This window comes from Bidens hawaiensis, unplaced genomic scaffold (genome assembly GCF_021521415.1).
Source record: "Bidens hawaiensis isolate Kalapana, Puna unplaced genomic scaffold, B.hawaiensis_p1.1 tig00019386_1, whole genome shotgun sequence".
Lineage (NCBI taxonomy): Eukaryota > Viridiplantae > Streptophyta > Magnoliopsida > Asterales > Asteraceae > Bidens > Bidens hawaiensis.
In genome coordinates, this window is record NW_027492945.1 from 240,161 (window position 1) to 254,458 (window position 14,298).

The 14,298-nt window shown below is 36.1% G+C and overlaps 1 pseudogene; it reads left to right on the forward strand.

Moving 5' to 3' along the window:
- Positions 1 to 11,224: 11,224 nt before the first annotated feature.
- Positions 11,225 to 14,150, forward strand: LOC143558275 (receptor-like protein 6; annotated as a pseudogene).
- Positions 14,151 to 14,298: the final 148 nt, after the last annotated feature.

Below are 14,298 nucleotides of genomic sequence, written 5' to 3' on the forward strand. Positions count from 1 at the left end.
TGGATCGACTTGCTCACTCGAGTTATGAGGACTTGAAGAACGTTAAGAATATCCAGTATTTATAGATGAATCCATGGCGTGGAGGCCATCCTAATGGAAAGCTTAACCAACGCGTAATACATATTATAACTAATCATTATACTTTATAAAAAGCTGAAGCATATTAGTTATAATTTATAGTATATGAATCGTACATTCATATTTAAAAAAAATTACATTAAAATATTTTGTTTGCCTTGGCATTACCTTTTTTGAATTCTTTATTATTAACCCCAGGACTTTCATAATTAAACTTTATAAAAGTTTGATTGACCAAAAAGTTTGTGAATTTATCATTGACCCTTAAGACCTTTCTTTTCTGGCGTCTTTTCCTATAATAAGTGTTATATGGATTAAACTAATCCACTATTTTATTGGTCTAGTAAACCCACTCATATTTGTTCTAACTACAAACTGCCCAAGTTACATAATTTGGTCATGCTTTTATCACTGGAATAAGTTGTAAAACGCTTATAATGACTGCACACACATACACACATATATATACACACGTAAATTTTCGATATTTGAAACTTCCATTATTTAGTTTGCGTAAAATAATGAGAGGAGATATATAACAATTTTCCTTTTTTTGGAAAGACTGTTCATAGTTTTGATGATATTGACCACCACTTTGAAAGGTTGATAAGGTGTTACCATAATCAATTATTTTTTGAGATATAAACTTACCTAAAATCACATAATATTAAGTCTGTTAGCTAAAACCACTTATTTATTTGCAAACCCACCAATTTCAGAAAAAAAACATATATACTATAAAGGAAACGATTGTTGAACGATTTGAATGTGATTATGATGATTACGAAGTGGTGACGGTGATTCCTTTCATATATGGGCGCCAATGATGTTTTGGCAACCACAGCGTCGGTTTAACAAGGGGGTGCAACTTTGCGACACATCACTTAGTTTATATTTGCCAAATTACAAGTTTTGCCCAAACTACCTATTGATTACATTCTAGGCTAAGTGAGTTTTCTAACAAAGTAACTAATCCCTAATGAATTAGCGAGATTGGGATTAACTAACACAATTGAGCTATGATACAATTCTACCAACGCTCCTAATTCATGGAGCAACTCAAACTATGTTCTCATGCATGCACCATGGTAGTGTTAATTTCAGTTTGCTTTGTTTGATTAAATTATTTCCCAATTCTAGGTAATGTGTCTTATTATTAGGAGAGTTGGTAGTTTCCTTAATTTGATTAGCCTGTAAATGGTTTGTTTGATTAAAATTCAAGGTAACGAAAATACAGTAAATTGGAAGCAAGGTGTCGTTCACTTCTCTGATATATCGGGAGTGTTTGGTTACTACATAAGGCAGAATCTTGAGATTGACCATCTTAAATCGGTCTATAACACTTTAATAAACTAGTTTTATCCCGGAATATTAGGTTGGGTTTCCTCGAACATGCTGGAAAACAAAATTTGAAATGACATTTCCAAAGGAAAGTAAGAGTAATAAATAAAGTTAATTGTGTTACATCACAATATTGACATGAAGCCTCATTTTATGTTTATGCAGACAAAATTATGTTACAATTACACAAATTCCGAATCAAATTACTTATAATAAGCTGGTTTGATCTCTCGTTGTATCAGTTGATGAATCTCACATGATTGTGCAAGAGGGATCGTTGTTATAGGGGCCTTCGTATACATGATACGGCACACTGTAGTTATAATGGTGAGTATAAATTGGTGGCAACACGGGCGCTTGTGTCTGACCTGTGGCAGCACTGGCAGGAGCAACAGGTTTCTTCTCCTCTACCGAACCAACACTAACAAGCTCAGCGTAACCTACACTTTTCCTTAACAACGTTGCTAATTCAACTGAGTCGATTTTCTCACCGGTCAATGCAATCTGATCTTTATCTGAACCAACGAAAGACACCGATTCCACACCTGTTTAGCCATTCACAAATCATGTCTAGTTAATTTTTCGGATGATTTAAATCTCACCTTATGTAAAGGAAGAATAAGTAATATGTTTTGAACATCTTACCCGGGACACCAACAGCGATCTTCAGAGCCTTACGGCTTTTCTTCTCGTTGTTCATTGCCATCTTCACAACAATCTTTTGCTGCATAAGCAATCAATTGTACAAATTGAGGTCAAGAATGTTATAACCAAATTGAATAACTGAACAAGTTTCTACCTTGGCCATTTCTATGAAAATTAATGATGATCTGATGCTAACAAATTTGTGTTTTGGATTGACTCGTTCTCTCGTGTTATGAGGACTTGGAGAAGGTGTTAAAAGAATGAGCAAGAATGTTAAGAATCTCCGGTATTTATAGATGAATCCATGGCGTGGAGGCTATTCAACTGGAAAGCTTTAACCAACGCGTAACAAATATAAAATTGCATATTCAACTTTATAAAAAGCTCAAGCATATAATTAATATACTTTGTATCCCCTTTTGGGTTCTTTATTATTAACAAACGACTCACATCAACTTTACAAAGAATTTTGGGAGAACTTTCTTTTCTGGCGTCTTTTCCTTATATAAAATAATAACCAAATCTCAATATTGGTCTAGAAAACCTACCATATATATATATCACTTATCACATTAAATGATAAGTGGTCATGTAGAGCACGAGCACAAAGTAAAAACAGATAGAATTATCACCTACGTGAAGGATTGCCAAACAATATCATACTATACAACTTTTAAGGAAGATTATGAATTGATATTTATTCGAGAGCTACACGAGTTAAATTGCGTCTAATTTAATCTAACGCTCACATTGGATGATCGACACGAAAATGAAATTAAATATAAAGTGTTGACCATTGAGGCCTCTTATAGGAGCTGGTACCATCGCGTGGGTTCAATAACGGGATGTGACACATCTTTTAATTTGTCTTCGTTAAGTTACAACTTTTGAACGAACTACCTATTATTATATTCTAAGCACTGACTATGCTAATAAGTTATCTAAGTTTATGATTAAACTTCAATACGGACAAAAGCGATAGCTGGATTCCAAACTATCGACATAATGCTTTGGGTGCGGTTTGGATTGCAAGCAACGTCTTGAAACACAAAGGCTTGTTTAGCCACATTACGTGACCATGAGGATACTTCCCACACATTAGGCTTCCCACTTTCCTTATTGCTAAACGAACAATATGTAGGGAAGGCTCCCAAGTAAAAAAGCATAAAATAACAAGAAAATCAAATATTCCACCCATCTGAAGAGAAACATTCTAAGGAATTGAAATAGATCAACACCCATTAAAAAAGTATTTATGACATAGGTATATCAACAAATTAGATGCTGGTTATGCAAATGCATTTTCAAAATGAAGAAATACGTTTGGACAAATGATATCTTAAAACATGTTCATCAAGAAACCCCAATATCTTGATCAAGGCCGAAGTATGGCTGTGTCTCTGAAGACGGATCTTCATTAGTACTATCTGGCCAAGTCACTAGAGTTGGATCTTCATGCGGAAAGTCTGTCAAGAATCACGGAGGTAGATCTTCGAAAAAGTTGTTTACCCAAGTCATTGGATCAGTAGGGTCATCAAGGCTGTCTGTTGAAGTCGGTGTATATGGATCCGTTCCCATCGTGTTATCACCACCGTTGTTGTCCGAATAAGGCCCAGCGTGTTCTCTTGCAAATTGTTGAACAAAAGTTTCAACTGCTCTACCTGACCTCCTAAGGTTAGAGTTTATTCTCATGTGCATAATGTTGTCAACAGGTTGCTGTGATGGCTTAGGAGGAAATGGCCGACGACTCCCATCAATGTTGTTAACTGGCTGCGGTAAAGTTTGAGGAGGAAATGGCTGATCACACCCATCAATGTTGTTAAGTGATTGCTGATACGTTGTAGACATAAACCTCACTGGTGTAGCAATCTCAACATCTATTGTCGAGTCTGGGAAGTGTTCTGGTCCATTAGGTAAATTACCTGCCGATACTCTTCGTTTTCTAGTTGGAGGTTCATCATCAATTTGGTTTTGTTCTTGATTCCGTCTGTTCTGAATTTTTCTGGACTGTTTATTGTTATCAGTTAGGATCATCACCGGCGCCTTCTTGTAAACTTCGCACAACACACAATCACTTAGCTACAAAAACAAGGAAAGTTGGCCATGCTAGAATCATATGACGGACATGTTAAGAAATTACACACGTATACATACCTTGTTTCCATCGCATCCGATAGGGAGATTCGGATCATTGGTGGTATATAGTCATGCATTAGCCATGACGTCTTTTTCCCCTTGTCATCATAATAAGCTAAACTTCTTTTACTTCCAACCGCTTCTCTCGCTTTATTATAAACCGTTGTATATCTCTGTGATGCTTTCCAAGATCCAAAGTTCTTGGTTTTTCTGTTAGGTAAGTCCCCTTTTGGATATTTTCTATCTCTAGATGTCAGAAAGTACCACTTGTTTTCGTGCGATAAGTATCGTTCTGTCATCAAGAAAACATTCAAATTAATTGTGTTAAAAGAAAAAAAATACAAAACAAGAAACGATCAAGATTAATTATACTCTTATTTAAGGTCATATGTACAAGTTAATTAAAGGGTGGGAAGTTGTTACTAACCAGACAGTTCTTGGGGATGGTAGTCGTAAAGATTGACCTCGTGTAACCGGCACTTAGGGTGGTTTCCAGTTTGTATCTTCTTTTTCAAATAGTGGACGATGAGATCGTAGTCCGTCGGACAAAAGCAATAGCCGGGTTCCAGACTATCGGCATAATCAGGCTCTTCTTGTCTACTAGATCGAATGATTTGTTGTTCACCGTCCATTTAGATTGATCTGGGTGACAAAAATTTTGATGAGACTTAGAATGAATAAGGGGAAAAGATTATATAAGTAGTGTCATGAAAAAATTGACTTTTAATTACTGGATTTCGTTATTCACGGCCAAAGTCTCGCTTATTGTCGTTCTAAGGGTTTTGGGTAATATAAGATAGTCGGTGTTTGTATTTTAAAATTTTAAATGTCATATTATGCAAGGAAGTAGTGATATGTGCAAGTGATATAGTTTATTTTTAATGAGATTTGAGTATTCTGTTCCTGGAGATATCATTTTTAGATAGAGTTAAGTGCCATTTTAGTGCCTGTGGTTTGGCCAACTACGTAACTTTAGTACCTATTCTTTATTTTGTGCAAATGGCTACCTCAGTTTCAAAAAACTTGCAATTTTAGTACTTTTTCTAACCCCGTCTATTTTTCCGTTAAGTTAGGGATAATTTAGTAACTTCGTTATTTTCTTTTCTTTTAAATGCTTATATCTTGTAAATCCTAAATCTCCAAATCATAACATTAAAATTCAAACCCTAAATCCCCAAATATCATAAAAATTTAAACCCTATGATGATATGGAGAAAGGGTTTGGGGATTTAGGATTTGGATTTTGATGTTATGATTTCGGGATTTAGGGTTTACAAGATATAAGCGTTTAAAAGAAAAGAAAAAGACAAAGAAAATAACGAAGTTACCAAATTATCTCTCACTTAACGGAAAAAATAGACGGGTTAGAAAAGAAGTACTAAAAATGCAAGAAACTGAGGTAGCCATTTGCACAAAATAAATAATATGTATTAAAGTTGCGTAGTTGGCCAAACCACAGGTACTAAACTGGTACTTAACTCTTTTAGATAACCTGATTTAATTTAGATTCTAACTAGTTTTAAAAATGCAAGTGATATATCAAGTCCCGTAATTCAAGTCCCATATCGATAATCAACACACAAACTAAACGAATAACTTGCGTTTATATTAATAATAAAATATGACTCTAAAAACTGATTACAAACCCTCAAACCCTAACTCGGTTTGACTTTTTAACTCGGTTACATCTAGATGAACCCTAACTCGGTTACATCTCGTGTGTGCCTCTTGGATGAACCCTAACTCGGTTGCATCTCACACCACCACAATCTATAATGTCTAACCATGACATGTTTATATAGACTTAACCTAACTTGTTATCAAAGGCATTACCTATTATAATTACAGTACAATTAGGAAACATAATGTAATTAGGAAACACAACCAGTTATACCAGCTTGTCAATATTAGTCCCTCAAGTTCACCGACTTGTGACTTAGAGTCTGAAATTACTTCCAACAATCACCCCCTAATTTCTGACTCTAAATAAGTGGTCATTCAACTCCGAGCATGTCTCTTTTGCCCTGTTTGATTTAACCCATGAACTTGACCTTCTCGGTTTTCACAACCATTTTCGCCTTGATATCCCCGGAACTTTTCTTGATCCATAGATGTGTTATTCGACTCCCCCGAACTCGACTACCTCTGTAACCCTGTCCCCCAACCATTCATTCGGTCGTATGAAAACGCATAACCACTCCTTTGGTTACGATTCCGGTCATCTAATCGAGCAGACAACAATCTTCCTTGATCATCTCCTGTTCCCGAATCAAACCACAAGCACATCGTTTAAATCAATAGACTGGCCAAACATAACTCGTTTAACCCTTGTAAAATCGAACTCCAAGTTAAACGCGCTTGTCCAACCCCTTGCTCCAGTCCGTCGGAACAATATGAACAAATCAATTCCGAACAACTTTTCAGAACCGAAATCGCTTGCTCGTAAAATAAAGTATATCAAACCCTGGTTAATACCTAACTCGTAAGCCAATAAAATATGAACATTGAATTGAACCGTCCTGTTCAACACAAATAAAAACCAATAATAATGATCAAACCGTCTTATGTAACCTATAATAATAAGTTCAAGCAGTTGAACCAAAAGAAAGAAAATAAAACACCTTTTTTTTCCTTCTTGAACTCCTCGTGAACCAAAAAAATAAACTTTTTAAATTTTGTTTTATCCTCACGATAGGAACCAGTAGTCACCACACAAATATTTTGCCCTTTTCACTTCTCACACCTTTAATAATATACTTTAATTACAAAACCATATCACTGTAGAAACTAGTTTCCGATGCAAGATTTTTTTTTCCCACAGCGGAATCCTGATTAGAAACCCTTTGTTTCTGAGATGTTGCTGAACGAACAACCTAATCGTTGCGCCGCCGTAACAGTACCCACACCGCTGCTCCTATGTATCGGTACAAACCCAACTTGGTCCGATATTCGCCGATTGATAGCTCCTCTCAAGCCATCAATCGCCGCCAATCACTATACCGTTGATCTGCCTCACTGCCGATCAAAGTTAACTCGATTATCGATTTCTTGAACTTGGCTCTGATACCGATTCAAGTCCTGTAATTCAAGTCCCTTATCGATAATCAACACACAAATTAAACGAATAACTCGCGTTTATATTAATCAGAAAATATCACTCTAAAAACTGATTACAAACCCTCAAACCCTAACTCGGTTTGACTCTTGATGAACCCTAACTCAGTTACATCTAGATGAACCCTAACTCGGTTACATCTAGATGAACCCTAACTCGGTTACATCTCGTGTGTGCCTCTTAGATGAACCCTAACTCGGTTGCATCTCACACCACCACAATCTATAATGTCTAACCATGACATGTTTATATAGACTTAACCTAACTTGTTATCAAAGACATTACCTATTATAATTATAGTACAATTAGGAAACATAATGTAGTTAGGAAACACAACCAATTATGACCAACTTGTCAATATTAGTCCCTCAAATTCACCGACTTGTGACTTAGAGTCTGAAATTACTTCCAACAATATATGTTAAAAAAAATATAAATCACGTTCTATCTGAAATAAATAGACAAAATGTACTACAAGTTTATGAAACAAAATTCATACATACAAACATATATATACAAAACTAGAGAAAATTATCAAAATGACTCTTTTGACCCACTAGATTCCATGAACTTCCACGGAATTCAAATGTCCCTATAAATTAATATCCTCAAATGGAACAAAGTTTTCGAGAAATAGTAGCGGCAAATTCACTGCTAATGCAAATGCGTCACTAATACCTTATTGACACCGCCAATCTAAGTTGTCGCCACTAAGGCTTCACTAGAGATTTTGTTGAAAACTTTATGCCATTCGGGAGACGGAATTTTTACGTTTCTTACGCAACAAAACACGATTAATTTGCACAGGTGTTTGAATATGTAAAAGAAACAAAAACGATATTAATTTCTCATTGAAATGGATATTACGATATAAAAATTTCTATAAACACGAGATGTACGCGTTGTCGGAGCTCTGGCGTCTTTTCCCATGATTGGTCTAGAAGACTCGCCATAAATAATAAGTGATGCAGAGCACGAGCACAAAGTATAAATTGTTGGGTCAATTGTTGTTTGGCCCAAGTGTAAGGCCCAACCCAAGAATTAGGGTTTTATAATATTTAGTAATGTCTTGACTAGCAAGTTAGGTTAGCCTATATAAACCGAGTTATGGTTAGGCATTATAGAGGGTGAACAAGATGTAACCGAGTTAGGGTTCATCTAGATGTAACCGAGTTAGGGTCTATCAAGAGTCAAACCGAGTTAGGGTTTGAGAAAGTTGTAATAAGTTTTTAGAGTTATATTTTTTGATTAATTTAAACGAGGGTTATTCGTTTAATTCGTGTGTTGATTATCGATCCGTGACTTGAATTGGTATCAGAGCGGTTACGCTCTTAGAGTTTGTCAATCAAAGTCGTGATTGATAAGGAGGCAAGACGTAAATCAAAGTCGTGATTGATGCGGAGGGTTTGGTCAAGTACGTGATTGTATGGATTTATTAAAAGGTAAAAAGGAATTTGATGTTTTACTTTTGTAGCTCTACGATCATAAGGAAAAAAGTGGGAAAACACAAAAGTCAAACACAAGTGTATGTTGCGATTGAAAGAAAAAGAAATATTAAATCAAACAAGTTGGTTTGATTGGTGAGGAGACAATTTAAGGAAAAAAAAGGTTTTATTTCTTTATTGGTTAAACAAGCACGGTTTGACCACCACCATTGATTGTTTATTTTATTGAGTTGGACAAGCGGATTTAATTCAGAGTTTTGTTTTGTTTTTTTTTTGTTTGAACGATTTATCTTCTGACCTAAGGATTTGATTTGTTGAATAGAACCAGGTGCTCACTAAGAAGATCAAGATGACTGATGCTCACTCGATTAGATGACCAGGATTGCAGCCAAAGGAGTGGTAATGTGTTTTCACAGTGGCAGATCTAGGAATATTTTTCAATGGGTTCACTGTTCGGGTCGGTATTACGGTTCGGGTCGTTCTAACTGCTCGTGTCGCTTCGATGGCTCGATTCAATTCGACGGTTTCGGGTCGATTCAGTGTACCAAGAATGGGATTTTACTAAAGATCATATTTTTTTCCTCAAATTAATGACCAAAACATTCTTTTAGAAAGGCTAAGCCTATCTCTCTTTCTATGTAATACATAGCAATCCGATTTGCATGCTAGCTAAGTTGTTGGGCCAAGCATAAGATAGTAAGATACACATACCAATGACTAAGTAATCAGTTATAAAAAAATTAAAGAATCTACTGCAAGTGGGAATTGAACCCGGGTTCTCACAATAATAAAGCAAGGTTTTTACCATTAAACCATGGTTCAACTTTGCTTATTTGTTCACTTACAATTTATATGTGGGTTTACTATCATATTTTATATAGGCATTCTATATAAAATCCGAAACTCAGTGGGTTTCCGTGAACCCATACCCAATTAACTAGATCCGCCCATGCGTTTTCATACGACCGAGTGTGGTTAGGCATTATAGAGGGTGAACAAGATGTAACCGAGTTAGGGTTCATCTAGATGTAACCGAGTTAGGGTTTATCAAGAGTCAAACCGAGTTAGGGTTTGAGAAAGTTGTAATCAGTTTTTAGAGTTATATTTTCTGATTAATATAAACGAGGGTTATTCGTTTAATTCGTGTGTTGATTATCAATCCGGGACTTGAATTGGTATAACCGCTCTTGGAGTTTGTCAATCAAAGTCGTGATTGATAAGGAGGCAAGACGTCAATCAAAGTCGTGATTGATACGGAGGGTTTGGTGAAGTACGTGATTGCAGGGATTTATTAAAAGGTAAAAAGGAATTTGGTGTTTTGCTTTTGTACTCTAAGATCACAAGGAAAAAAGTGGGAAAACACAAAAGTCAAACACAAGTGTATGCTGTGATTGAAAGAAAAAGAAATATTAAATCAAACAAGTTGGTTTGATTGGTGAGGAGATAATTTAAGGAAAAAAAAGGTTTTATTTATTTATTTGTTAAACAAGCAGGGTTTGACCACCACCATTGATTGCTTCTTTTATTGAGTTGGACAAGCGGATTTAATTCAGAATTTTGTTTTTTTCTGTCGAACTAGTTATGTTCTGACCTAAGGGTTTGATTTGTTGAATTGAACAGGATGCTTACTAAGAAGATCAAGATGACTGATGCTCACTCGATTAGATGACCAGGATTGCAGCCAAAGGAGTGGGAATGCGTTTGCATACGACCGAGTGAATGGTCGGGGACAGGGTCACAGAGATAGTCGATTTCGGGGGAGCCGAAGAACACATCTATGGATCAAGAAAAGTTCCGGGGAGATCAAGGCCAAGATGGTTATGAAAACCGAGAAGGTCAAGATCATGAGTCAAATCAAACAGGACAAACGAGACATGTTCATGGGAGTTTGCTATCGTCTCACTCATTTTCAACTTTATTTTTTGTTTTGCTTTGAGTGATTTGTTTCTGTGTGTTTTTCTTTTCTAGTTTTGTACTTACTTTTTGGAGGTTACTTTTCTGGATTTGCTTGTACGATTGTCTCATCGTATCTACTTTCTTATTGACCAGGTTTATTTATAAAAAAAGTTCTGTTAAAAATAATCCATAGTTGCTAAAATGGACACTTCACTTTAGATAGCAAGTTGCAATTGATATCTTGATTGATAATATTCAAACACCAAGAAAGAAAAGAGGAAGAAGTCACATAGAGTGTTTGGAATCAGTCCACCAAAGTATTATAACCACAACTAAATTAAATACAACATATAATTACAATTATAACAAAATAATCTTCAGCAAAGTAAGTGAATGATCGTTCACAATCAATTACTAGCCCACCACTACTTTCATCACATTTTCTCCGTCGTTCATTTCTTATCTTGTAACGATTGAGTGTTTAATATACAAAATAGTCTCTCTATATAAACAAAACTGTAACTTCTACAATTAAATAAATTATCAAATTAAACCTAGCTACTTCTTCATGGCTTTCAGTTTCATGCAAATCATCTCCTTTGTATACTTATTAGTCATTAGCCCGTGTATTAGTTCATTATTAAGCCATCATAAAGAGTGTTCAGCATTGTTTGAATTTAAGCAAAGCTTTCTACATCGACCTTATGCTTCATTTGATGCTGGAAGGTTTCAAAAGCTTGACTCTTGGAGGAAGATCACAAGCAACACATCAGATCATGATTTTGATTGTTGCTTGTGGGATGGTGTAGTTTGTAGCAATAAGGGCCATGTGATTGGGCTCGATTTGAGCCAAAGCTCTCTCCGTGGACCTATCAAGTCCAATAGTTCACTCTTCAGCCTTGTTCATCTTCAAATGCTTAATCTCTCTATGAACGACTTTGTTGAATCGCAAATTCCATCTGAAATAGCTCGTCTTAAGAAACTAAGAAGCCTTGATCTATCTTATTCGAGCTTCAGTGGTCAAATCCCGATTAAAATCACGCACTTGATGCAGTTGAGTTTGTTGGATCTGTCATGGAATCCGCTAAAGCTTCCAAGTACTAGTTTTGAGGTTTTGCTGCAAAACTTGACTAAACTCGAAACACTACATCTCTCAGGTGTTGACATCAATTCATTCATACCTCCTTTCTTGTCTAACTTTTCTTCTTTGAGGTCAATTGATCTTCAAGGTTGTCGGCTTCGAGATTGGTTTCCGTCAAAAATATTTCATTTACCCAATCTCAAATATCTTGATATGAGCGAAAACCCAAACCTCACTGGTTCATTACCTGAATTTCAAAACAACACCTTACTTGAGCATTTGGATCTGGGAGCCACAAGTTTTGTTGGGAGTATACCACAATCCATAAGCAAACTAAACCATTTGGTATACTTGTCCCTTTATGCATGCTATTTCTCTGGATGCATCCCACGTTCTCTCTCTAACATGACCCGGCTGACTCTCTTGATACTTGGTGAAGATGAGCTCATGGGCTTAGTTCCTACATTGCCAAGACGTCTTTCAAACCCTGTTGGTTTGGAAGTTTGTGAAAAGGGACGCATACATGAATGGTTATGCCGACTGACAAACCTTGAAGTGTTGAGTCTAGTTTATATCAACATATATGATGAAATTCTGCCCTCTCTTTCGAATCTTACCAAACTTAGTGCTGTTACAATGCGGCAAAATTCTATCTATGGTCATATCCCATCTTCTTTTATGAACCTTACCAAATTAACTATCATAGACAAGGAGAAATTTCAAGCTCGTTTTCCAATTTCAAATGTCTCGAATGGCTTACCCTAGAAGATAACAGTTTTAGCGGCAGACTGGACCTTGGTACGTTTGTAGGACTCACCAAACTCAGAGTTTTGTTGTTAGGTTATAAAAAAGTATCATTAGTCGACACCAACTACACCAATCTGACCGTGTTACCAGAATTGATTTATCTAGGACTCTCATCATGCAACTCGAGAGAATTTCCAATCTTTTTGCACTCCCAAACAAAATTGGCAATCTTAACTCTTAGCAACAACAACATTACCGGCCTTGTCCCAGAGTGGATTTTGAATAATACCAAAGAAACATTACAGATTCTTGATCTTTCAAACAACTTAATCACTGGATTTCATAGGCAACCCCATTTTCTCCCATGGGTTCGTTTGGAAGAATTCAAGATCTCGTATAATCAGCTACAAGGAAGAATTCCAGTTCCACCGCTAACCACGGTTATTTATGATGTCTCAAACAATAAACTAATCGGTGAAATACCACCACTGATATGTGAAATGAAATCCCTTCAAGTGTTAGATTTGTCTTCTAACAACATGACTGGAATGCTTCCTCCATGTTTAGGCAACTTTGCCAGTTTGTTGTAAGTTTTGGATTTAAAAAGAAATAACTTCCATGGGCCAATGATGAATGCCTTTACTCAAAGAAGTCTGGTGAAGAAAATTGATTTGAGTGAAAATCAATTTACAGGTCAACTGTCAAAATCATTGACTAATTGCACCAAATTAGAATTTCTCGATGTTGGAGGTAACTCTTTCAAAGACGTCTTTCCATTTTGGTTGGGAACTCTTGCTAAACTACAAGTTCTCATTTTACAATCCAATAAGTTTTTTGGTGTGATTCAAGGTCCGGCTACAATTGGCTCACCATTCCTCAAGTTACGCATCATAGACATTTCCAACAATGGTTTTAGTGGACAACTGCAACAAAAGTTATTTCAAACATGGAATGCAATGAAATCGTTTAATGTTAGAAAATCCTCTGTTATGGAAATATATCTGCATATTGACCCAAAGTCGAATTTTCTAGTGAGGTACTCGATGACGCTAACAAACAAAGGTGTCAAGATGGAGTACCCTAGTATTTTAAACATCTTCACAGTTATTGATCTCTCTAGTAACAAATTTGAAGGGTTGATCCCAGAATCACTGTATTATCTACATGGGATTCAATCCATTAATCTTTCAAATAACCATCTTACAGGTCGTATCCTCCCATCTTAAAGAATCTTGAATCTTTGGATCTCTCCCAAAACAAGCTAGGTGGGGAAATTCCTCACGAATTGTCATAACTTGGTTTCCTTGAAATTTTTAATGTGTCATTCAATCATCTTCATGGGGCCATACCTCAAGGGAAACAATTAATTACATTTGAGAACAACTCCTACATGGGTAATCCCGATTTGTGTGGAACACCTTTATCTAAGAAATGCCAAATTTTAAGGACACTAACGCTTCCACCGAAGAACATTGAGTGTGGGTCTTTCTTCCCAGGTGATAAAACTAATTGGGTGATCATGTTGTTAGGAGTTGGAAGTGGGTTTGTAATTGGAATTGTTTTGGGGAACTTACTTTATGGTAAGCATGGTGATTGGGTCATTGAGTCATACGAGATGAGGAAGCACAGATGGGTAAAGCCAATAAGAAACACAAGGAGAAACTAACAACATCCACAATTGAGGTTTGATGATCCTTTGAAAGGATGAGATTTTTTTCCGGAAAACCCATACCCGTACCTGTATCCATACCTGTACGTGTGTATCGGGTACGGGTATGGGTACCCAAATTTATTGATTATAGGTACGAGTACGT